A 25,400-nucleotide genomic window follows, 5' to 3' on the forward strand; every position below is an offset into this window, starting at 1 on the left:
ATATATTCCTTCATGTAAAATAAGCTAAGACTAGAATAATATTCTTTGGTAATATTGGATATAAGTTGAAGCATCATTGCTGTTAACTTTGTATAGACATATTCTTCCTTTCAGTATATAAAAGTCAGTTCTTATTTATTCTAATATATATATATATATATATATATATATATATACATGTGTGTGTACACACACACACACACACACACACACACACACACACACATATATATATATATATATATATATATATATGTATGTATACGTATATGTATATATCACTGGCATTGCCTTAAGAGTTACATGGACGCATAAAATCACTCCTGAACTTTCTGGAGATGGATAAGTTTAGGCTAAAAGAAATGTTAAAATACAAACTAAAAGTGAAACAGTCACTATTGCTATAAACCTATGGTCCACTTCACACACAGCTGTAATACCTGTTGCCAAGGCATGACTCAACTGTCCAGATGTTGGAGGACAAGAGAAACATCCTATACACTAAGTATTGAAAATGTTACACATAATTTAACATAGAAATTATACATTACAAGAACATGTTTCTACACACCCTGTAAAACATTCTTGTTCATATAGAAAACATGGTACCATCAGTTTACTTTAGTATGAAGAAAAATTTTAAAACATGTTGTACCTTAGTGACCAAGTTTCCCCACTGACCTTCTATGTTTGATTTCTTTTATCTAGCTATAAATTCTTCACAAAGGAACTGGTCCGTTTGAGAATCTGATGCTTAGTTGAATGGTTAGGTGATAGATAACTTCCTAATAGAAATACAATATCTAAACTCTTAAAAATTATTACTATACAGTTATTGTACAAATGATGAATTTCGTTGTGCTATTTTTCAAATAAAATATTTATCTACTTTGATCACATTCTCTTTCACTCTTCTATTCTGAAACACACGATGTTATTTTAATACTTCTCTGTTCTATTTCTATATTGTTCCTAGGTGACACATTTTTTTCTTCTTTTTCTTTTCTTTTCCTTTTTCTTTTTCTTTTTCTTTTTCTTTTTCTTTTTCTTTTTCTTTTTCTTTTTCTTTTTCTTACATTTCAAGTGTTATCCACTTTTATGGGTTTCCCTCTGGAATCCCCCTCTAGCATACCTCCTCTCCCTGCTTCTATGAGGATGCTCCCTCTTCCATTCACCTACTCCCACATCTCCACCCTGTCATTCCATTACACTAGGGCACCGAACCTTCCAAGGAGCAAGGGTCTCTTCTCCAATTGATGTCCAACAAGGTCATCCTTTGCTACATATGCAGCTGGAGCGATGAATCCCTCCATGTGTACTCTGAATGGTGGTTTAGTCCCTGGACACTCTCGGGGGCAGGGGGCTCTCATTGTTTGATGCTGTTCTTCCTTTAGGGTGGCAAACTCATTTAAGTCCTTCAGTTTTTTTCTCTAACTCCTCCATTGGGTGCCCCATGATCAGTCCAATGGTTGGCTGCTAACATCTGCCTCTGTATTTGTCAGTTTCGGCAAAGCCTCTCAGCAGACAACTATATCAGGCTCCTGTCAGCAAACACTTCTTGGCAGCCACAGTAGTGTCTGGGTTTGCTGTCTGTATATGGGATGGATCGATCCCCCAGTGGGACAGTCTCTGGTTGGCCTTTCCTTCAGTCTCTGCTTCACATTTTGTCCCTGTATTTCATTTAGACAGGAGCCCATCTGAGTTAAGAATTTGGACATGAGTGGGTGGTCCCATCCCCCAACTTGGAGCCTTGCCTAACCTCTGGATATTGTCTCTACAGGTTCTCTCTCCTGACTATTGGACCTTTCAGCTAATCTCATCCTTGTTGTGTCCTAGGTTCCTCTTGCTTTCCTGGCACCTGAGATCTTCTGGTAACACCTTTTTCATCCTAATTTTACACCACACCTTGTCTACTGTGAGCAACATGTAGTCAAATGTCCTAGATTCTTTTAGGTGGGTTGAATACATGAATTCTATGTAATTCTTATTTTTAGTATTGAATCCAACAAAAACTACAATTATTAATTTGAATTAGCATCAAATTGATGGATTCAATTATGACATGTTAATGAAGAGACTCCATTGTACTTTATTTAAATCCTTTCTTTTCTCATGTGTGTATTTATTTTCCTCTGTTCTTAGATAATAATTCTTCCTTCCTTGTCTCCTTTGAACATTCACATTATAAATACATTTAATTTAAATATGGAATTCATATATGAAGAGTAGCATGTGCTATTTGAGTTTCTGAGTCTAGCTTTTATTAATGAAAATAGTGATTTCTGGTTTTAATCACTTTTCTGCAAATATCATGAAATCTCTGCTCTGGATGTAAATTATCCATATTTCCTTTATTTATTGGGTGATATAACTACACTGCTTATGAAAGGGGAAAGTCTTGGTTTATTCTAGTAATTCATTCAATGTCTTCCTCAATATTTTAATTTTTCTCAGTTTCAGATTCTTAATATGATCTTTATAGGGTTATTAATAGTTCCTATTTTATACTACTATGACTAGAAATGCTTTCCTTGATTTTTTTCTGTGTTTAGACTTTACTACAGAGAAATTATTGGCTTTTAAAGACTGTTTTTATACATGACTATTGTGCTAGAAATATGTATCCAATCTAGTTTCCTGGTTCTATCTTTAGGTCCTTCTAAAGATATGATCACAGGAGTGTCTATATATAGTGATTTTGTTTTGTACCAGTGGCTCAACAAAATTCACATCTCTTGAAAACTTTGTTAAAAATTAACTGCATTATTTACTTGTTTTATTATATTCTTTGTTGATGTCGAAGAATATTATTAAGAAACAGATCAGTTTTTTAACTGGTGATGTGAAGATCTCTCATGGATGCTTATAAGAACAACATTAATATCACATAACACAATCACAAACAGGATCATATAAGTCTAGCAAAAGAATGATTTTCATTAAATAACCAAAGCATAGAAGAATACATTTGAACATGCTAACATTCCAATATGACAAAGAAAGACTACAAAACAAGAGATATAATGATACATATCAAATAATCTAAATACAGTATTAGGATACTTTATAATTAGTGAACAATCAATACATAATAGAATATATGATTTCTCATATTTTGTAGTGGGTTGTCTTTGATGTCTTTATTTAGAGTGTGTTTATATTGTATTATATGTGTGTGTTTTATATGATAGGCATATTTATCTTATTATCATCAATTTAAAACCAGAAGGTATTAAAGTATATGTATAAGTAGACTTTTTTCCAGACAGATAGAGAAAATAGATAAAAGAGACTGGGTCTGATATTTGAGTTTAACTGTTTTCTTGTTCACTATCTCACTACAGCTCATCAACAGTGCTGCTCTTTTATCACAACTAACAAAAAAGTCTGCAGGTTTATGTCTGGAATAGACCTTGCTACCCTTAGTGTACTAAGCCCAATGGTTTATCATGATTTTTAAAAATGTATAAAAAGCCGCTGTTCTAGGAGAAAATATCTAAGATTAAAGTCAGGGATGCAAAAGAAGGGATTTGTGCCACAATCTCTTCGGACCAGGATAAAGGCTCAATGCTCTTTTATGTAGAAGCATTAGATTTAGAGGAAGATTAACTCTTCAAACACGGAGAGAGGTACAGAGTGCTTTTCTAAAGGACAATGTGGGATGAACAAAGACTTTGGGAAGGATAACTTGGTTCATCATTTCTCTTACCGAGCATTTATCCTTTCTGCTTGACTTTATTCTTTTCTTTCCTCTGTAATTCCTGCATCTGCTCTGTGTTTACTAATTAGAACATTTTTCATTTCTTTTTCATTTCTTTTTTTTTCTTTCTTTCTTTTTTTTTTTTTTTGCAAAACAGCTATGAAGAGATAAATTACTATATTTTAACTGATATTAATGAAGAAGTGTAAATTTCATAACTAAAATTCTGAAATTACCATCACCATTTGTGAGTTCTTTATTATCTTTCAGACTTGATAAAATTGTCATGCTGGAATTCCTTTTACAAAGCAACTATGGGACAACTATACCCGGCTCCTCTCCCCTGAGGCTCTGCCAGAGCGGACCAATATAGGTGCGGATGTACACAGCAAAATATCACACTGAGAAAGGGGACCCCAATGAAGCTGAAGAAGTTTTTTAACTCATAGGAAGAACAACAATATCAAACAACCAGACCCCCCCCCAAAGCTCTCAGCGACTAAGCCACCAACCAAAGAGTATTGGGGATCGGGGGAGGCGAGAGGGAAGGGTGGCTCCAACTGAATGAATGTGTAGCCAAGGATTACCTTATCTGGCATCACTGGGATAGAAGCCTCTTGGTTCTGTGGAGGCTTGGGATAGGGGAACACTAGGGCAATGAGACAGGAGTGGCTGAACAGGTAGGAGATCATCCTCATAGAATCAGGGAGAGGGAAGAGGGGATAGGAGGCTTGTGAATGGGAAACTTGGAAGGGGATAACATTTGAAATGTAAATAAATAATATAACCAATACTACTACTACAACTACTACTACTACTAATAATAATAATAATAGCAAAACCAAAGCAACTATGACTTAAGATTTTTTTATGTACAAATACTGAACCATTTGACTATGTCTTTACCTTTTTAGTTGTTCATTAAGGGAAAATTCTACCTATCTCTAATTTGTGACTTCAAGAATACTGTTTACAATGTAGAAGGCTTGTGATTCATTGCTTTGAGTCAATGTATGAAAAGAGAGAATGATAGAGGACTCCCCTTCCCTACTGACAACTGGGGTACAGGAATTCTTCGTTGAATTTGGAATGCAAGAAACTGTTTTATGTTGATATATACAATGTGTAGTATATTTCTAAATCATAATATTTAAAGGGAACTCACAAAACCAGAGTTCAATAATTCTTTCCATTTCTACATGCATGTTCAGTGAGCCAACCACTGTGACATGCTTACTACACATTTTAAAATTTAGCTTTTGTCAGAGATGAACCTGTTATTAGTTATATAATGGAGAGTGATCAATTCTGAATCCATATGCACAAAAACAACAAAAAATAAACCCAGTGTCTCACACTAAAAATAAATAATATAATAATAATAAATGTAAAAGAGGCTTAACAGGAGAAGAGGTTATTGGAAGATATTAAGAGAGGGTACCTGGTAGGGACTGGATTCTGGAAAACAATAAGGGAAAGTGATGCAATTTTATTTCAATTAAAATCATACTATAAAATAAAATAAATAATAATAAAGAAGAAGAAATTAAGGAAAATATTAGTTTTTAGGAATATAGACTCACTCACACACACACACACACATATGCACATACATGTATGTCTCTTCATGACAATTGTCACAGGCTTTTCATTTACAATTAGTATAACTATTTCACTGAAAGTGTTATTTACTTAGCAAATATGCTTCAAAATTGTAAATCAATTGATTTGTCAGTTGCATATTCAATGAAAAAATCTCTATCAACTAAAACTGAATTTATTTGATTTAGATTTTGTCTGTATTTTTGACAAAATTACACAGAATGCCTAATTTTAGTCTCCTGGCAGTTTCTGTCACACCCAAAGGAATGACAGAAAAATTCATTTAGCCTGAATCAGTTCTATAATTATGCCATCTCTTTCATTTACCTATGTTGAAATTGCTTAGTTCTTCTGTGCAAGAATGTGTGCATTAAGCTAATGTTTCTTCTAACTTCTGAAATCTCTAGACACAAACAGTATTTGACTGAAAGTTTGGTCATTATACTTATATTAAATAAGTTATGAATATGATGTACTGTGCATGTACAAAGATAAATGGAAAATAAAAACATAAAATCTATAAAGATTTTTAGTATAACAAGTTAAAAATGTTTGATCTTGCTAGGCAGTGGTTGCTCATGCTTTTAATCCCTTGGGAGGCAGACGAAGGCTGATTTCTGAGTTTGAGGCCAGCCTAGACTACAGAGTGAGTTCCAGGACAGTCAAGGCTACACAGAAAAAAAAACCTGTCTCAAAAAAAATTATCTGGATGCTTGATTAATTTTAGAGGGAATAATCAATTTTTTTAAGTGTGTGAGTGTGTGTGTGTGTGTGTGTGTGTGTGTGTGTGTGTGTGAATGTACTTAGTGGCATGTGACATGTATTGGCAGGTATTGGAGTTCTGAGCAAAATTAAAGGGAATTAGTTCTCAATTTCTGTCATATAAGGTCTGGGAATCAAACCTAGATGTTAAGTTATTTTTTCCTCACCACTGAATCATCTTATCATCACTGTTTCTTAATTTATTTCATCTCACTAGTAAATATGAATAAAATTAGGACAAGGACCATGGCAAACAATAAAAAACAGTAATTATCAATTAATTTTGATAAAAATCTGAGCTTTCTTACATTTTAGTGGTGGAGACACTAGTTAGAGATATGTTCAATATCCAGAAAAAAATCAACTGTCCCATTTGACGAGATGGATTTTAGGTATGAGCTCTACAGCTCTATGGCAATCAATGTAGACAATTCGAAAAAATACTAAAATTAAACCTACCATGTGACCTTGCTATCCCATCCTTGATATACAACCTAGAGTAACCACAAAACCCGAGAGAGTAAAGAGGTACCATGCATGGGATAAAAGCCACAAGACTGGGCAACAGCAGAATCTAAGTTATATGAAGGAGGAAATGAAAAATAAAAGTGGGAAAATAAAAAAAAATAGAAGAGGTATTGTTAATTGTGGAGGACAAAGGTAAAGAGATACTAAGGCTTTTAAGGTTTTGAGAAAGATATAAAGAATCTTGTTGGTTTTATTTTTATTTGCCTAAAATAGATATAATTGTCTTTATAGAACTTGTAAATATAAGAACATATATATGTTATATAACACATTTAACTGATTCTATATATATTCAGAGAACCCTTAAATTCAGTTACAATAGTTGGGCTCATTCTCCTCATATAAGAGCCATAAATTATCTAGGAAACAAAGGAAAACAATTTCAGGCACGAACCCTTTCTAATAGTTGTTCAGGGTAATCCAAGAACTCCAAAGCACTTTGATTTATTGTTAGGTTAAACTTTGATAAGCCACACAGAACATTTAGTATGCAAATATTTTAAAAGACAAATATCTTCTTGATATTTCCACGTGAGACACTAATATGAGAATTAAAATAAGAACGTGTTTTTACAGCATAACAAAACTTTTTGTCTTTTTATAAAAATATTAGAATAATAGGTCCTGGTGAAATGTATGTAATACCTCTATGTAACATTTTTAATTAAATACCTTTTAATTCTCAAATTTATTCCAATGTTAACTGTGATATGCAGAGTAAAGATATGAGGTGCAAAATCAATTAATCATCTTACTTTTGACTCATGGACAAGTAAAGTCAGATTAGTGAGGATGTAATTTTGTGTTAGATATCACTTTAAAAGCTCATTTTCTATAAAATCATTCACAAGCAATATATATATATGATCTTTCAACACGTTGCAGTGTCTTGAGCAAATTTGATCATTTTTTTCTGCTCTGCATGGTTTTTAAAATTCCCCAATTATATTTGCACACATTAATGATGTTGCTAATGCTACTCATGACAATGTCACAAATACTAAATGCTGAACAGGCTTAATATACATTTAATTTTCCCTTAAAATTGTGTCCAATATTCTCATGGCATCATCATTTTCAATCCTGAGTTCACCTGCTTTGAATCCCCCTCTCTCCTGTTGATAGACACAACCAGAAGTCAGGACACTCATACTGATTGCTGTCGAATTACAAGTGATCGCTTTCATATCACTGACTGTTGTTATGCACAAGTTTAACTGTGCTGATCTTCTGGAATGACAACACCACATTCTGCAAGTGGAGTGGAGATTATTGAAAACCCTGAACCACATTCCTGCAGCTATATTCCTGTTCCTTCTCAGCATCCATTTAGCTCGTAGGTAAAGGTGTCTCTGTTTCCATACATTTCTATTAATTCTATCCACATGTGAAAAAGAAATCAACTATATAAATATTGGGAAAATCATATTTAAATTAACCTATCATTACATATGAAACTCCAATATTGATGGTAAAACTGTAAAATATAACTGAAAATACACCAAAGGAAAGCTTGTTAGTGGCAAAAATTCAAACAAGAATTGACTTGGTACTACATAAACATTTTTTTTCTACATAAACTTCTTAAATGTGTTTCCATGTATATCTGATCTATAAAGGACCTTGAATGCTCTTTGAATTTGGGAAAATTGCTAAATAGTTGTATATCTTCACAAATGAGGCATGATGAAAAGATAAGAATAAGTCCTTAAAATAATAAAAATCTGATTTTGAATAATATCATAAAAAGAAATGTTTGACTTTTATTTTTTCTCATATAAAATATTATTGCAAAATCTTGCTCATATTAAGAACTATTAGATAATGTCTCAGTCCTATAATCCTAGCACATAGGAGGTAGAGCAAGGAGAAGTGTGTAGCAATCATATTTGGCTATATAGCAAGGTAATGGAAGCCTTGCTGGTCTGATACTGCCTCAACAACACAATACTTCACAAAACAAAACAAAATAAAGAACAAGAATGAAATGAATTATTAGAGTATATACAAGATACCTAAATCTTGATGGAGAGGTCATCATATTGTATGTTTTTATAACATTTCAGCTGATATAACAAAATACTTTTAGAATAGCAATATATAAACAACAAAACTAGTGTTCTTAGGTCCAAATATCGGAAATACTAAGGGGATAAATTCTGTAGACATTATCACATGTTGTCAGTATGAATCTATTATGATTGATTCCCATCTCTTAAATCATTCATATTGATAATAATTTTTATATGAACTTCACAGTGATAGCATAGACAAATGTGTCATTTCGACTATATTGTCTGTACTGGCTCTTGCTAAATCATAGATATATATCTTGTTTCCGTGCATGTGTTAATGAGACACTAATTCACATAATTTAAAATTAATTTTTGTGGCAATCACTTAAGTTGATGCATAAGATCACATAACTCAATAATGAAGAAAACGGAATTGATTTGAGTACAAGTACACATGATGATTAAGAAGAAAGCATTCTATGTTCAATTCTTCTCATTTGTCATGCCTTAGTTTTACAGAATTTGGGTATTTTCTTAGAAATTATGTGTTATTATGTCTATATGAATGTGTTTCTTTTTGCATGTTATCTAAATACATTTATATGTATACATATGCTTATGTGTATGTGTGTGTGTGTGTGTGTGTGTGTGAGTGAGTGTGTTTAGGGGAGCAAGCTTGGAATTGGGTATCTTCGTGAGTCACTTCCACTTTTCTTTGTAAGACATATTTCCTCCTAGAGCCAAGAGGTCATTGAGATTATATTGGTTGGTCAATGATATGTAGGGATATGCCTGTTCTTTATCCAGCTCCTTCTCACAATTTTTGGTGGCAGACAAGAATTATCATACCTTGATTTCACAGGGAAACTGTGGATCAATACTAAGGTCCTTATGATGGCTGAAGTCATGACTTCTTATGTCGATTAGAGAAAATGGATATTTAGTTCATCCTGGTTTTTTAGCACTTGGTAAAATGTTTGGAAGGAACTCCTTCTTATCCCTGACCTAGTCTGAATTGATCATATATATGATACTTGTTACAAGAATTTTAACATGTTCCCAAGACATGACTCATAAGGCACCATTTAAGTGTTAAAAGCATATAAAATGGTCCTTTTAGAATGGAGGAAGGATTGCAGCTTCTAAGGGATAGAAACTCCACAGGAAGACCAGCAGAGCCGAGTCAACTAACCTTGACACTCACACCTCTCAGATTCTGAACGACCAACCAAAGAACAAACGTGGGCTGGACCTAGGTCTCCTGGCACATATGTAGCAGATGTACTGCTTGGTCTTTCTGTGGGTCACAAAAAACTGGAATGGGAGATACCGCAAAGGTTATTGCCTGAACGTGAGATGTGTTCTTCTAACTGGCCTGCCTTGTCTGAGCTCAGTTGGAAAGGAAGCGCCTAGTCTGGAAAAAACTGGAAGTGCCAGTGTTGGCGGGGTGGGGGTGGTGGTGAAGGAATTGGGGGTGGGGGAGTTGGGGGAGAGGGAATGGAGGGGATACACAGGGGTCCCCAAACTACTCAGACGAGAAGAGGAGAGGGGATGGGGGAAGTACTGTGACAGAACAGAGAGTGAGCAAGATGTAACCTGAATAAATTTTTAAAAAGTAAATTAAAAAAAACAGGAAGAATTAGAGAATAAAAATGGAATCAGTAATATCATCAAACATTGTCATTACTATTTACAGTGTCTGCAACTTATCAGCGATCTGATATGGGCTTTAAAACTATGCAATTTACATTTTAAAAAGAAAATCTTGCTGCAATGTGTTCAAACAAACACCCTTCTTTAGCCATCACAAATAACAAAATTTGTTATAAAAATATTTTTTGACAGAAAGTAATTACAATACTACTTGTCAATTATTTCTAAATAAATTTTTTTTATGAAATGAAAGAAAGAAAGAAAGAAAGAAAGAAAGAAAGAAAGAAAGAAAGAAAGAAAGAAAGAAAGAAAGAAAGAAAGAAAGAAAGAGTGAGCTCAGGAGCAGGGAGCGCCATCTTGGTTCCAGGACTCCACCAAACTTATGAACTGAGTCTGCACAGGTGAGAGTGTGCACCACAGAGGCAGACAGCTTCTGGGACAGGCGGGAGCCACAGAGCCTCTGAGGCAGCACCCTTTAGGGGCCGCAGACATCCAGCACCCTCCCAGCCAGAGGAAAGTGGCCCACCCTGCACGGGAGCCCTCTGCCTCAGGAGCAGGGAGCGCCATCTTGGTTCTGGGACTCCCCCGAACTTAGGAACTTAGTCTGCACAGGTGAGAGTGTGCACCACAGAAGCTAACAGCTTCTGTGACCTGCCAAAGCAACACAGCATCTGGGAAAGGTCCTGTTTTGGGCCTTCTTCTTCGGCCAGGAGGAGGTCCAAACACCAGATATCTGTGCACCTTCCATGTAAGAGGAGAGCTTGTCAGCAGAGAGTGCTCTAACAACTGTAACTCAGAGGAGAGAGCCTATCTCCCAGGTCTGCTGATAGACAGTAATCAGAATCACCAGAAGAACAATCTCTAAACAAAGACAACTATAACAACTCCAGAGATTACCAGATGGCGAAAGGTAAACATAAGAATCTTACTAACAGAAACCAAGACCACTCACCATCATCAGAACCCAGAACTCCCACTTCGCCCAGTCCAGGGCACGCCAACACACCTGAAAAGCTAGACCTGGATTTAAAAGCATATCTCATGATGATGGTAGAGGACATCAAGAAGGACTTTAATAACTCACTTAAAGAAATACAGGAGAACACTGCTAAACAAGTAGAAGACATTAAAGAGGAAGCACAAAAATCCCTTAAAGAATTGCAGGAAAACACAATCAAACAGGTGATGGAATTGAATAAAACCATCCAAGACCTAAAAAGGGAAGTAGACACAATAAAGAAAACCCAAAGTGAGGCAATGCTGGAGATAGAAACCCTAGGAAAGAAATCTGGAACCATAGATGCGAGCATCAGCAACAGAATATAAGAGATGGAAGAGAGAAACTCAGGTGCAGAAGATTCCATAGAGAACATTGGCACAACAATCAAAGAAAATGGAAAATGCAAAAAGATCCTAACTCAAAACATCCAGGAAATTCAGGACACAATGAGAAGACCAAACCTACAGATAATAGGAGTGGATGAGAATGAAGATATTCAACTCAAAGGACCAGCAAACATCTTCAACAAAATTATAGAAGAAAACTTCCCAAATCTAAAGAAAGAGATGCCCATGAACATACAAGAAGCCTACAGAACTCCAAATAGACTGGACCAGAAAAGAAATGCCTCCCAACACATAATAATCAGAACAACAAATGCACTAAATAAAGATAGAATACTAAAAGCAGTAAGAGAAAAAGGCCAAGTAACATATAAAGGCAAGCCTATCAGAATTACACCAGATTTTTCACCAGAGACTATGAAAGCCAGAAGCTCCTGGACAGATGTTATACAGACACTAAAAGAACACAAATTCTAGCCCAGGCTACTATACCCAGCCAAACTCTCAATTAACATAGATGGAGAAACCAAAGTAACACAACAAAACCAAATTCACACATTATTTATCCACGAATCCGGCCCTTCAAAGGATAATAACAGAAAAAAAACAATACAAGGATGGGAACCATACCCTAGAATAAACAAGAAGGTAATCCCTCAACAAACCTAAAAGAAGACAGCCACAAGAACAGAATGTTAACTTTAACAACAAAAATAACAGGAAGCAACAATTACTTTTCCTTAATATCTCTTAATATCAATGGTCTCAACTCCCCAATAAAAAGACATAGACTAACAAACTGGCTACACAAACAAGACCCAACATTTTGCTGCTTACAGAAAACTCATCTCAGAGAAAAAGATAGACACTACCTCAGAATGAAAGGCTGGAAGACAATTTTCCAAGCAAATGGTATAAAGAAACAAGCTGGAGTAGCCATTCTAATATCTGATAAAATTGACTTCCAACCCAAAGTCATCAAAAAAGACAGGGAGGGGCACTTCATACTCATCAAAGGTAAAATCCTCCAAGAGGAACTATCAATTCTGAAAATCTATGCTCCAAATACAAAGGCAGCCACATCCATTAAGGAAACTTTAGTAAATCTCAAAGCACACATTGCACCTCATACAATAATAGTGGGAGTCTTCAACACACCACTTTCACCAATGGACAGATCATGGAAACAGAAACTAAACAGGGACACAGTGAAACTAACAGAAGTTATGAATCAAATGGATCTGGCAGATATCTACAGAACATTCTATCCTAAAACAAAAGGATATACCTTCTTCTCAGCACCTCATTGTACCTTCTCCAAAATTGACCACATTTTTGGTCACAAAACAGGCCTCAACAGATACAAAAATATTGAAATTGTCCCATGCATCCTATCAGATCACCATGGACTAAGGCTGATCTTCAATAACAAAATAAGTAATAGAAAGCCAACATTCACGTGGAAACTGAACAACATGCTTCTCAATGATACCTTAGTCAAGGAAGGAATAAAGAAAGAAATTAAGGACTTTTTAGAGTTCAATGAAAATGAAGCCACAATATACCCAAACTTATGGGACACAGTGAAATCATTTCTAAGAGGAAAACACATACCTCTGAGTGCCTCCAAAAAGAAAATAGAGAGAGCACACATTAGCAACTTGACAACACACCTAAAAGCACTAGAACAAAAGGAAGCAAATTCACCCAATAGGAGTAGACTGCAGGAAATAATCAAACTCAGGGGCGAAATCAACCAAGTGGGAACAAGAAGAACTATTCAAAGAATCAACCAATCAAGGAGCTGGTTCTTTGAGAAAATCAACAAGATAGATAAACCCTTAGCCAGACTCACTAGAGGGCACAGGGAAAGCATTCTAATTAACAAAATCAGAAATGAAAAAGGAGACATAACAACAGATCCTGAAGACATCCAAAATACCATCAGATCCTTCTTCAAAACGCTATACTCAACAAAACTGTAGAACCTGGATGAAATGGAGAAGTTTCTAGACAGATACCAGGTACCAAAGTTGAATCAAGATCAGGTTAATGATCTAAATAGCCCTATATCCCCCAAAGAAATAGAAGCAGTCATTAATAGTTTCCCAACCAAAAAATGCCCAGGACCAGATGGGTTTAGTGCAGAGATCTATCAGACCTTCAAAGAAGATCTAATCCCAGTTCATCACAAACTATTCCACAAAATAGAAACAGAAGGTACTCTACCCAACTCATTCTATGAAGCCACAATTACTCTGATACCTAAACCACAAAAAGACCCAACAAAGATAGAAAACTTCAGACCAATATCCCTTATGAATATTGATGCAAAAATCCTCAATAAAGTTCTTGCTAACCGAATCCAAGAACACATCAAAACAATCATCCATCCTGACCAAGTAGGTTTCATCCCAGGGATGCAGGGATGGTTCAATATACGGAAATCCATCAACGTAATCCAGTATATAAACAAATTCAAAGACAAAAACCACATGATCATCTCGTTAGATGCGGAAAAAGCATTTGACAAGATCCAACACCCATTCATGAAAAATGTCTTGGAAAGATCAATAATTCAAGGCCCATACCTAAACATGATAAAAACAATCTACAGCAAACCAGTAGCCAACATCAAAGTAAATGGTGAGAAGCTTGAAGCAATCCCTCTAAAATCAGGGACTAGACAAGGCTGTCCACTTTCTCCATACCTACTCAACATTGTACTTGAAGTCCTAGCCAGAGCAATTCGAAAAAAAAAAGGAGATCAAAGGGATACAAATTGGAAAAGATGAAGTCAAAATATCACTTTTTGCAGATGTTATGATAGTATATATAAGTGACCCTAAAAATTCCACCAGAGAACTCCTAAACCTGATAAACAGCTTCGGTGAAGTAGCTGGATATAAAATTAACTCAAACAAATCAATGTCCTTTCTCTACACAAAGAATAAACAGGCTAAGAAAGAAATCAGGGAAACAACACCCTTCTCAATAGTCACAAATAATATAAAATATCTTGGTGTGACTCTGACTAAGGAAGTGAAAGATCTGTATAATAAAAACTTCAAGTCTCTGAAGAAAAAAAATTATAGAAGATCTCAGAAGATAGAAAGATCTCCCATGCTCATTGATTGGCAGGATCAACATTGTAAAAATGGCTATCTTGCCAAAAGCAATCTACAGGTTCAATGCAATCCCCATCAAAATTCCAACTCAATTCTTCAACGAATTAGAAAGTGCAATCTGCAAATTCATCTGGAATAACAAAAAACCTAGGATAGCAAAAACTCTTCTCAAGAATAAAGGAACCTCTGGTGGAATCACCATGCTGGACCTAAAGCTTTACTACAGAGCAATTGTGATAAAAACAGTGTGGTACTGGTATAGTGACAGACAAGTAGAGCAATGGAATAGAATTGAAGACCCAGAAATGAACCCACACACCTATGGTCACTTGATCTTTGACAAGGGAGCTAAAACCATCCAGTGGAAGAAAGACAGCATTTTCAACAAATGGTGCTGGCACAACTGGTTGTAATCATGTAGAAGAATGCGAATCGATCCATTCCTATCTCCTTGTACTAAGGTCAAGTCTAAGTGGATCAAGGAGCTTCACATAAAACCTGAGACACTGAAACTTATAGAGAAGAAAGTGGGGAAAATCCTTGAAGATATATGCACAGTGGAAAAATTCTTGAATAGAACAGCAATGGCTTGTGCTGTAAGATCGAGAATTGACAAGTGGGACCTCATGAAACTGCAAAGCTTCTGCAAGGCAATAGAGACCATCAATAAGACAAAAAACCCACCAACAGATTGGGAAAGGATCTTTATCTATCCTAAATCAGATAAGTGACTAATATCCAATATATATAAAGAACTCAAGAATGTGGACTCCAGAAAATCAAATAACCCCATCAAAGAATGGGGCTCAGAACTGAACAAAGAATTCTCACCTGAGGAATACCGAATGGCAGAGAAGCACCTGAAAAAATGTTCAACATCCTTAATCATCAGAGAAATGCAAATCAAAACAACCCTGAGATTCCACCTCACACCAGTCAGAATGGCTAAGATCAAAAATTCAGGTCACAGCAGATTCTGGCGAGGATGTGGAGAAAGAGGAACACTCTTCCATTGTTGGTGGGATTGCAAGCTTGTACAACCACTCTGGAAATCAGTCTGGTAGATCCTCAGAAAATTGGACATAGTACTACTGGAGGATCCAGCAATACTTCTCCTGGGCACATATCCAGAAGATGTCCCAACCGGTAAGAAGGACACATGCTCCACTATGTTCATAGCAGCCTTATTTATAATAGCCAGAAGCTGGAAAAAACCCAGATGCCCCTCAACAGAGGAATGGATATAGAAATTATGGTACATTTACACAATGGAGTACTACCCAGCTATCAAAAAGAATGAATTTATGAAATTCCTAGCAAAATGGATGGACCTGGAGGGCATCATCTTGAGTGACGTAACACAATCACAAAGGAACTCACACAATATGTACTCACTGATAAGTGGACATTAGCCCAAAACTTAGGATACCCAAGATACAAGATACAATTTGCTAAACGCATGAAACTCAAGAAGAATGGAGTCCAAAGTGTGGATACTATTCCTCTTCTTAGAATTGGGAACAAAACACCCATGGATGGAGTTACACAGACAAAGTTTGGAGCTGTGATGAAAGGATGGACCATCTAGAGACTGCCATATCCAGGGATCCATCTGATAATCAGCTTCCAAACGCTGACACCATTGCATACACTAGCAAGATTTTGCTGAAAGGACCCTGATATAGCTGTCTCTTGTGAGACTATGCTGGGGCCTAGCAAAAACAGAAGTGGATGCTCACAGTCAGCTATTGGTTTGATCACAGGGCTCCCAATGGAGAAGCTAGAGAAAGTACCCAAGGAGTTAAAGGGATATGCAACCCTATAGGTGGAACAACATGATGAACTAACCAGTACCCCGGAGCTCTTGTCTCTAGCTGCATATGTATCGAAAGATGGCCTAGTCGGCCATCACTGGAAAGAGAGGCCCATTGGACTTGCAAACTTTATATGCCCCAATACAGGGGAATGCCAGGGCCAAAAGAATGGGAATGGGTGGGTAGGGAAGTGGTGGGGGGTATGGGGGACTTTTGGGATAGCATTGGAAATGTAATTGAGGAAAATACGTAGTAAAAAATATAAACAGAAAGAAAGAAAGAAAGAAAGAAAGAAAGAAAGAAAGAAAGAAAGAAAGAAAGAAAGAAAGAAAGAAAGAAAGAAAGGAAGGAAGGAAGGAAGGAAGGAAGGAAGGAAGGAAGGAAGGAAGGAAGGAAGGAAGAAAGAAAGAAAGAAAGAAGAAATAAGGCAATGGAGCTCAAACAGAGTTCAGGGGGAAAATCCTTCATTAAATAAAGATTGTTTCTCCATATACAAAGAGATCTTTGTTTCTTTATGGATCTTAACCATATTCCTGGGTTTTATAATCATTTAAAAGTTACTAGTAGGAAAATAATATGGTGTGTGTATTCCAAAGTAATACGAAATAGAAAGATTTATATAGTCATTACATTTATTTATTCATGAGTATCATTCACTAATCATTCACTAATCATTTTGATCAAATAGTATTTTGTCATTGTTCTTTTCATTTGTATAATTAAACAAACATAGAGTAAAATGTAGTTTTTGTCCATACTAAGTAGAGGGTTCTTTCAGGTCAATTAAGCAATTAAAATAAGGCACAGAATGTAAATGGTGACAAAACATTTTGAAATATCACACACATTTCAGTGTTTTTTTTTTTTAAATCTGCAGTGCCCTAGTAGAGCAAAACTGCAGACTTCTATCATTAGCTTCAAAAATGTGAAATCAAGAGAAAGAAAAATCTTATATGCCTGGGAGTTCTTTTCGGGTATCTCAAATCTAATGTCCTTGACAATGACACCAGCAAGAAGGATAAGCATTTCACAGTAGTTGATGATACACAGGTTGGTAAGTAAGTAGGTGACAAATAAGTGGATGGTTAGATAGATAGACAGACAGACAGACAGACAGACAGATAGATAGATAGATAGATAGATAGACAGACAGATAGATGATAAATAGATTGATGATAGATAGATAGATAGATAGATAGATAGATAGATAGATGGATAGATGATAGATAGATAGATAGATAGATAGATAGATAGATAGATAGATAGATAGATAGATAGATTCAGTTAGCAAATGAAGAGGTATGTGGCAGATGCTTTATTTAAAGGTTATTCAGTTTATGATTTGTATAATCCTAAAATTATTAATGAAAATTAATAAATTTAATTCATGTAAATAATGGTTGGAAATGCAGAACCATGTATCTCACAAAAGAGAGTCTAAGTTGTCCTTAGAACAACTTGATGGACACAGCAATAACTTTATATAGGCTCATGGGAGAGTAAAGTACCTAATATCTTTATTTCATTTCTAAATTGTATAAAGTGTATGAGCAAAGAAAAGCTAATAAGAATCTTTGAATCACCAGATATATGTTAAAAAAGGATAGGTCTTCACATAAATCACACTACCATTATATTAGAATTAATTTTAGTGTGACCTGGACTGCAAGTATGACAGATTCTTTTGTTAGAATCTTGAAATTCTGGCTTCTCTAGCCATCATCTACATAATCTTCAGGAATCTGTGTCAAATTCCTGTATATCTCAGAATCCTCTTTTAAAAATAAAATGACTCAACACAACCCAATTTCCTGGTCTATCCAGTAGGTTCAGAGATTCAAACTTTTTCAATGGGAAGAGAAATTATGGCAATAATCACATGGCAAGTGCCCTATATATGTTAGGTGTTGTCCTGCATACAAGGAAAAGGTGGATGCTGTGGTTTCCTTATTGGGAGATACAGTTATAATGAATTGTTTAGAAAACAATTTATGGGTCAACAAATTCAGTTCAAAGTTGGCTGAGCCATTCACAAAACTTCACTTAGTTTTCTATGGGATGAACTGAAATAAATATGCAGTTTAATGAGAAACATACTTATGACTTCTTTCAGCTTAGGGACTGTGTTCTGGCTATTTTTATGTGAACAAAAGTTAGAGTCAGTTGAGAATAGTGACTCTCAATTGAGAAAAAAAAATCTTCCTTAAGACTGAAATGTAGCCAAGTCTTTAATATATATTTTAATTAGTGACTCTTGTGGTAATCCCCATCCAATACTGTATGATATCAGCTCAAGACTGGTGGTCCTGGGTGCTATGAGACAGAAGTCATAAAATCCACAGGAAATAAGCCAGTAAGCCGCATTCCTTTGTGGCCACAGCATTATCTCCTGCTTCCAGGTTCCTGCCCTGTTTGAATACATGTCCCGACTTTCTTCAGTGATATGGAACTATAACTCTGGACAGGAAGAGCCTTGTAGGTGAAGGTAAGTGCACATTCTCTGACAAGAGAAGAGAGAAATGAACTTCTAAGGTTGGTACAACACATCAGCTGGAATGAAATTCAATAAAGCATTCAGTGATGTCAGCAGAGGCTACTGTGTGCCCTATGTCTCAGATACCAGTGTACGGCTTGAGAACTCACCACTAAATGGTAATAAAATCTGCTCTATAGATTCTTGATGTGACTTTGGATATGAAATTCTAAGAAGGTGTCTCATTTTTTGTTGCTATAAAAAAACAAGACCAAGACAACTTACAGAGGAAAGGGTTTATTTGGGACCTAAGGTTCCAAAGGAATAGAAATATAATATCATCATGCTAGGAAGGCATGGCATATGAGTTGTTGCTGAGAACATACATTTTAATTGTCAACAGGGAACCAAAGAGCAAACTTAAAATAGTTCCAAGATTTTAAAAATCTCAGTGCCTCTCCAAAGTGACATGATTCTTCTAACAAAGCCATACTTCCTAATTCCTCAAAAAGCCTCCAACTGAGGAGCCATGTTCAAATGGTTGAGACTTAGAGTGAGAGTGGGGTGGGGTTAACATTTAAAGCACCATGTTCAAAAAAATATTTTTTGAGAGGAACACTTGATTTTATAATGAAATTTAAGTCACAGGGTTTTTTATTTTTATTCAAAGAACTATGGTAATATGTATTTAGGCTCTGCTGATATTTCAAGTAGCAATGTTCAGTCCTTGGGAAGACCCAGAAACTTCAACCAAATTTGCATCTCTTTGCTGTTAGAAATTTCTGAATTTTGATTCACATCATATTCCCGATTTTCCTAAAATAAATTCTGTATATTTATTTATAGTTGTCTGAAAGAAACTCTTAGTTGTGTTTTAAATTGAATGTAGGTTTAAACATTAGCCAAACACACCATTCTAAAAACTATGCTCTGAGTGATTGTGAATCAGTGAAGTATCTATACAAAGATTTATAATATCTCAGAATTATCAAGAACATACTCATCTGAAATCATCATAAAGTACAAATGAAGTGCACAGCATCCCTTCATGGGATGTGCAAACTAAATATTCATAAATGCTAAGGAAACTCAGAGTGTTAACAGTAATGGAAAACATAGTCAGAATTCAATCTGAACACCACCAGGGAAAGATAGCTTATGTATATAAGCAAACACATATGAAGATTGCATTCGGATGGTTAACTTGAAGAAGAAGGGGAACTAGTGTTATATTGGAAACACTGCTGTGTCCAAATGAATGTTGGATTGTTTAGAATTACATCAAGTAGTTTCCATGCTGTCTCAAAGATTCATGTCAATATTAATGAATTAAAAGAAAACAGCAAAACTTCATAACAATTATTTGAAAATGCTGCATACTATTGTTCTTGTCTTTTATTCCACATGGAATGAGAAGCTGAGTTGCTATTGCTGAAGACACCGTGAATGTCAGACCAATGACAGAGAGTGACATCTGCCATAACTAACATGGATGGCCCCTCCCTGTGGACAGATTTTCATCCTGTGTTTGGCATCATTCAAATTCCCAAAGGAGGGAAAAAACAAACAGCCCTATGCAGCTCTCCACCCTGTGAACTAGGACAATCAGATTGGTACAATAACATTAAGAGCATTGTAGTAGCACACCTACATTTTGGTAACCAAAATCTCTCTAATTAGGCTTAAGACCTGCTCAACAAGAGAGGAATGGTACCTGCTCTGGGAAAACTACCTGAGGTAGTGAAATCATGTTTCTTAAAGGAGAAACTACAGCAACGCCTTGCTAAATCAACATCCTACCTAACAACATTCTAAATATATGTCCTTAGGCCCAAATCTCCCCATCAAGTTATCTTCCCTTTGCAGCAGATGAAGAGCACTTAAATAATAAACATAAGTAAGTTTAAGATGATAACATCTGTGTTAATACAGTTTATTCAATCATTAAAGCACACATACATGTAAGATGCTATTAGAATCAAAGTGGTATGTCTTCCTTTGGAGAATATCAATATAGATTGAACTTTACTTAAGCAAAAGCATTGTTTTGTCATATAAAGATTAATAACAGTAATAGCATTATAAGCTGTGGATATGATGGCTTGTCTTTATGCATGTTAAAAGCAAATTAAAAATAGGAAGTTATGAAGGGGGATTATTTTAAATTATTAATAATAGTTTTAGTTTCATATACCAACCTTATTTTCCTTTGCCCTCTCCTTACTAATATTTTTCACTCTGGTGAGAATTCTTCCAAAGGTGAATATCAGTTCAAGTGATTTAATAAATGAATATATTTAAAGTTTTAAGAAATCATTTTATGTTATTTTTCCATTTAGCTTTCTAATTATGAAAGCTGTGCATATTTATAGCTATTGAGCTTAAAACATTGTTGGAATCATTATATATTTTAAGAACTTTTTAACATTGTGCCAGCCACTCTGCATTTCAAGGTAGCCATATGTTCCTTCCTTAGATTTTCTTAAACTGATATAAATTTAAAATGCATGCCACATCTAATCAGAATTTTGCTTTCTAAAAATTAGCAAGATAAAGTTAATTTAGTTGTACTTAAATTTAAAAAAATTGATATATGCATATTTCTCATCTTCTCTCTCTCTCTCTCTCTCTCTCTCTCTCTCTCTCTCTCTCTCTCTCTCTCTCACACACACACATACACACACACACACACACACACACACACACACACTATTCCTATCAGCTAAGATTTCTTTTTCTTCAAATGCATGATGGGTAAAAGCAAACACTCTCTTCAAGCTTTACTTTTTTTGAAACTTTCAGGAAAATGAACAGATTAGAATTTGAAACATATATTAAAAGATAAAACTCAACTAAGGATGACAAAAACTGTATGTTTTCCTTATACACATACATATTCACACGTGTTTACAAGCATGCACATACACATGCAATTATGGGTATGCCTAAAAACAAAAAAGAAACCATGATAGAGTAGAAATAGATGACACTAGAATTTACTCTATAAATTAAGCATTGTATTTCCCTACAGATGTGTATTAGGAAAACACTTTTAAAGTGCCCTTTAAATTGTCAATAGGGAAAAAAAATATGTACCTGAAAGTTTTAACGCATTCTGTAATAAATGTGACAAAATACTAAAAAATGTTAATTTATGAGACAAAAATAAAAGTAATTTATGTGGATGTGGGCTTTATGATCCCATGAGCCTTTCATTTTTCACTTGTGATAAAAACCATTATGGATGCGTAGATATCCTTGGTGAAGAAGGCTGCTTCACTCACTGTACCAGAGTAGCAAAGGAAGAAGGGACCAAAGTTCCTCACTGTTTTGATTTAGAGCATGCTATGGTAATCCAACTTTATTTATGCATCCTCATCCCCAAAACATTTAACTAATGCACAGTAGTGCTGTCAACTGGGAACTAATCCTTTGTAACACAAAAGACTTAAGGAGTACATTTCAGTTGCAGCAGAGAACGGCACAATGATAAATTAAATGAGTGTATTTCAAACACTCTTTTTAGTATTTCATATGTCTGTTTGTGTGTTTGTAACAATAATAAAGAAAGAAAAAGAGATCATAGACTAGAAAAGGTGTAGAAAGGTCACAGGAAAAGTTAGATGGTGAACAGGGATAGAATAAAATGGTACAATGCAGTATTCATATATAAACTCCCCAAAAGTTTGGACCAATTTAAATTATAAATAATCTGGAAAGAAAATAATCAACTGAAAAAATCATATATATATGAATATATGTTATATATACATATATACATACACACATATATACATATATATGCATGTATGTGTGTGTGTGTATATATATATATATATATATATATACATACATACATATGTACGAAACCATGACAGAAATGTAAATTAAAATGAATGAGCTCATAAATTAAATCATTAAGTAAAATGTTCTTAGTTTTCTAAAGTTTCAAGACTGAAGAACAAAAACCTCATCACTCCCATAAATGTGTGTCAAAACTGCAAAGCACTGAACATCAGGCCTAAGAGAAACTTTGGTAGGTAGATTTCATCCCTCTGCCTCTGTCTTCTCATTTTAGCTCCATCGTTTTCTGCTCATTCATGACACTGAGAAAGGCATGGAAAACATGGAAGCTGAGAATGTTGAAATGATGGCATCGAGTTTGTTGGTAAGTTTGTTGTTTCTGTGAAGGAAGATAATTTCCATACACAACTTTGAGTTAAGTAAGGCTAGTAGCCTATGGAAGGAATTCACTGAAGAGGTAAAAATTTCCAGAAAAAATAGAAGACTGACAAATTACCATCTTGACCATATACTTATCCACAGACATTCCTTAGCTATTTCATCCTCATTTGAAAATGTATTGATGAGAGATAGTAAAATAAAGTCGAGCTGTTAGCATTGAAATGAGTTATTTCTCTGGCTTTGTCTCAGGTGTAATGGATACCACTCCCAAAGTGATTCTGCCATACCCATGGGCAAAGCATAACTTAGCTGACCCAGTTCTAATCCTAGTAAACTGATCTGCCTGCTTATTGAAAGAAAACAACTACAAAAGGTAGAATTTAGGAGGGAATTATGTAATTATGTCTACTCTATTCAATTTCATCGAGCAATCAGACTATGCAGTTACAGGAACCTATGGCATCACATGAGGAGTATAGAATTCACATATCTGTCACACTGAAGACAAATGATTATAACTCAAATAATGGGATCTTCCAATGGGCATGTATGACAAATTTGATATCTCCCCTATGACATTATTAGAATCTATAGAAAGTGATGCACAGCAGATGTGTTTCTAAGAGGCCTGCTCTAGAAACATGGGATTCATTCCTTTCTCTATGTTCCTCTAGGCTATCGTGCAGAAACAAACCTTTCCAGTCATCCCATCTCATCACACTAGACAAGCACAAAGCCACTGGGTGAAATAGCCATGAGCTACAGTTTCTGAAAATGAAACACTATAAACTTGTCTTTTATTTAAGTCAATTCACTCAGGTGTTTGTCACAGTGTCAGAAGCTAAGCAACTACATTGATTCTAGTTATATTTGTAAAAATAACAAGAATATAAGTAGTAAAATAAAACACTGAATTTTGTTCTTAAGATTATAGTCATCCAGGCTTGGTAGTGCACACCTTTAATCCCAGCACTCAGGAGGCAGAGACATGTGGGTTTCTGAGTTCAAGGCCAGCCTGGTCTACAAATTGAGTTCCAGGACAGCCAGGGCTATACAGAGAAACTCTCGAAAAACAAAACAAACAAACAAACAACCCCCCCAAACAACAACAACAACAAAAAGATTATAGTCAAGGTAACTAAATAGCAAACATCCATCAAAATGTAAAGGACTTAGTAGTATATCAGGAGAGCTAGTAGATACCAAGCCCCTCTCATTAGTCCATGTCTTAAAAGAGGAAGAAGAAAATGTTTATTTTTATTTGTTTGTAATAATCATCAGATTAGAACATTATATGCCTCACAACAACCAAACCAAAAAATAAATCCATTAAAATGTTACAATAAGACAGAAATCAATCTCCCTTTTTCTTAATCTAGACATTCTATCCCATTACAAACACATCGTCTGAGTACACAGTAGGTCCTCAATAAGAGACACCAGTACAGGGAATTTGGAGTGGTCATTAGTAGTAACTATTTGCTTATTCCATATAAAATTAAATCTGTCCTAAGGTGGAAGATGCTTTGCAAATATTAAGAGAATGCTTAGCTTCTCTTGTTATTGAACTTTCATGTTTCACATCATATACTACAGTCCCACTGATCGCCCTGTCCCCTTGATATAAGGGGAGACATTTGTAACCATCCCCCCAATCAAAACAAATCAAAACAAAAGGAAGCATTGTAAATATTTTTCATTGCAAAAACTGTGTGTCACAGTGTGTCCCACAGTATAGCCCTCTGTCTGCACATCTTCACTTACAATTATTCATTACAATGAATCTTTGGACTGATCCAAGGATTCTGGTTTTTGCCATGCCATCAATATTGGATCCTCACTGGGATATCTCTTGGTTATCTTGCTGTTTCTCTGTGTCATGGACATTCTGCAACTTTGGCTCAGTAGCACTGAATATTTCATACAGTGCACAAGTGATGTAGATTTTGGGGAAGACCAACTCAATGCCCAGAATATGGGCCTGGGTGATAGCTGAGCTATTCAGCTTGTTGGCTCTCCCGAATTTTCACCATTAGGTTAAGTTCTCCATCCTCCATGGGCTAGGTGGCTAATTATTCCAATATCAGGAGGCAGGAACTGCTTTCTGACTCTCAAGTTCTCTAGGCAGTCTTACCCACACCAGATCCAGCTGTACCAGATCCAGCTGTACCAGATCCAGCTCCATTTCTGCTGCCC

This window comes from Mus caroli, unplaced genomic scaffold, assembly GCF_978045245.1.
Source record: "Mus caroli unplaced genomic scaffold, Mus_caroli_1 scaffold_3, whole genome shotgun sequence".
Classification (NCBI taxonomy): domain Eukaryota; kingdom Metazoa; phylum Chordata; class Mammalia; order Rodentia; family Muridae; genus Mus; species Mus caroli.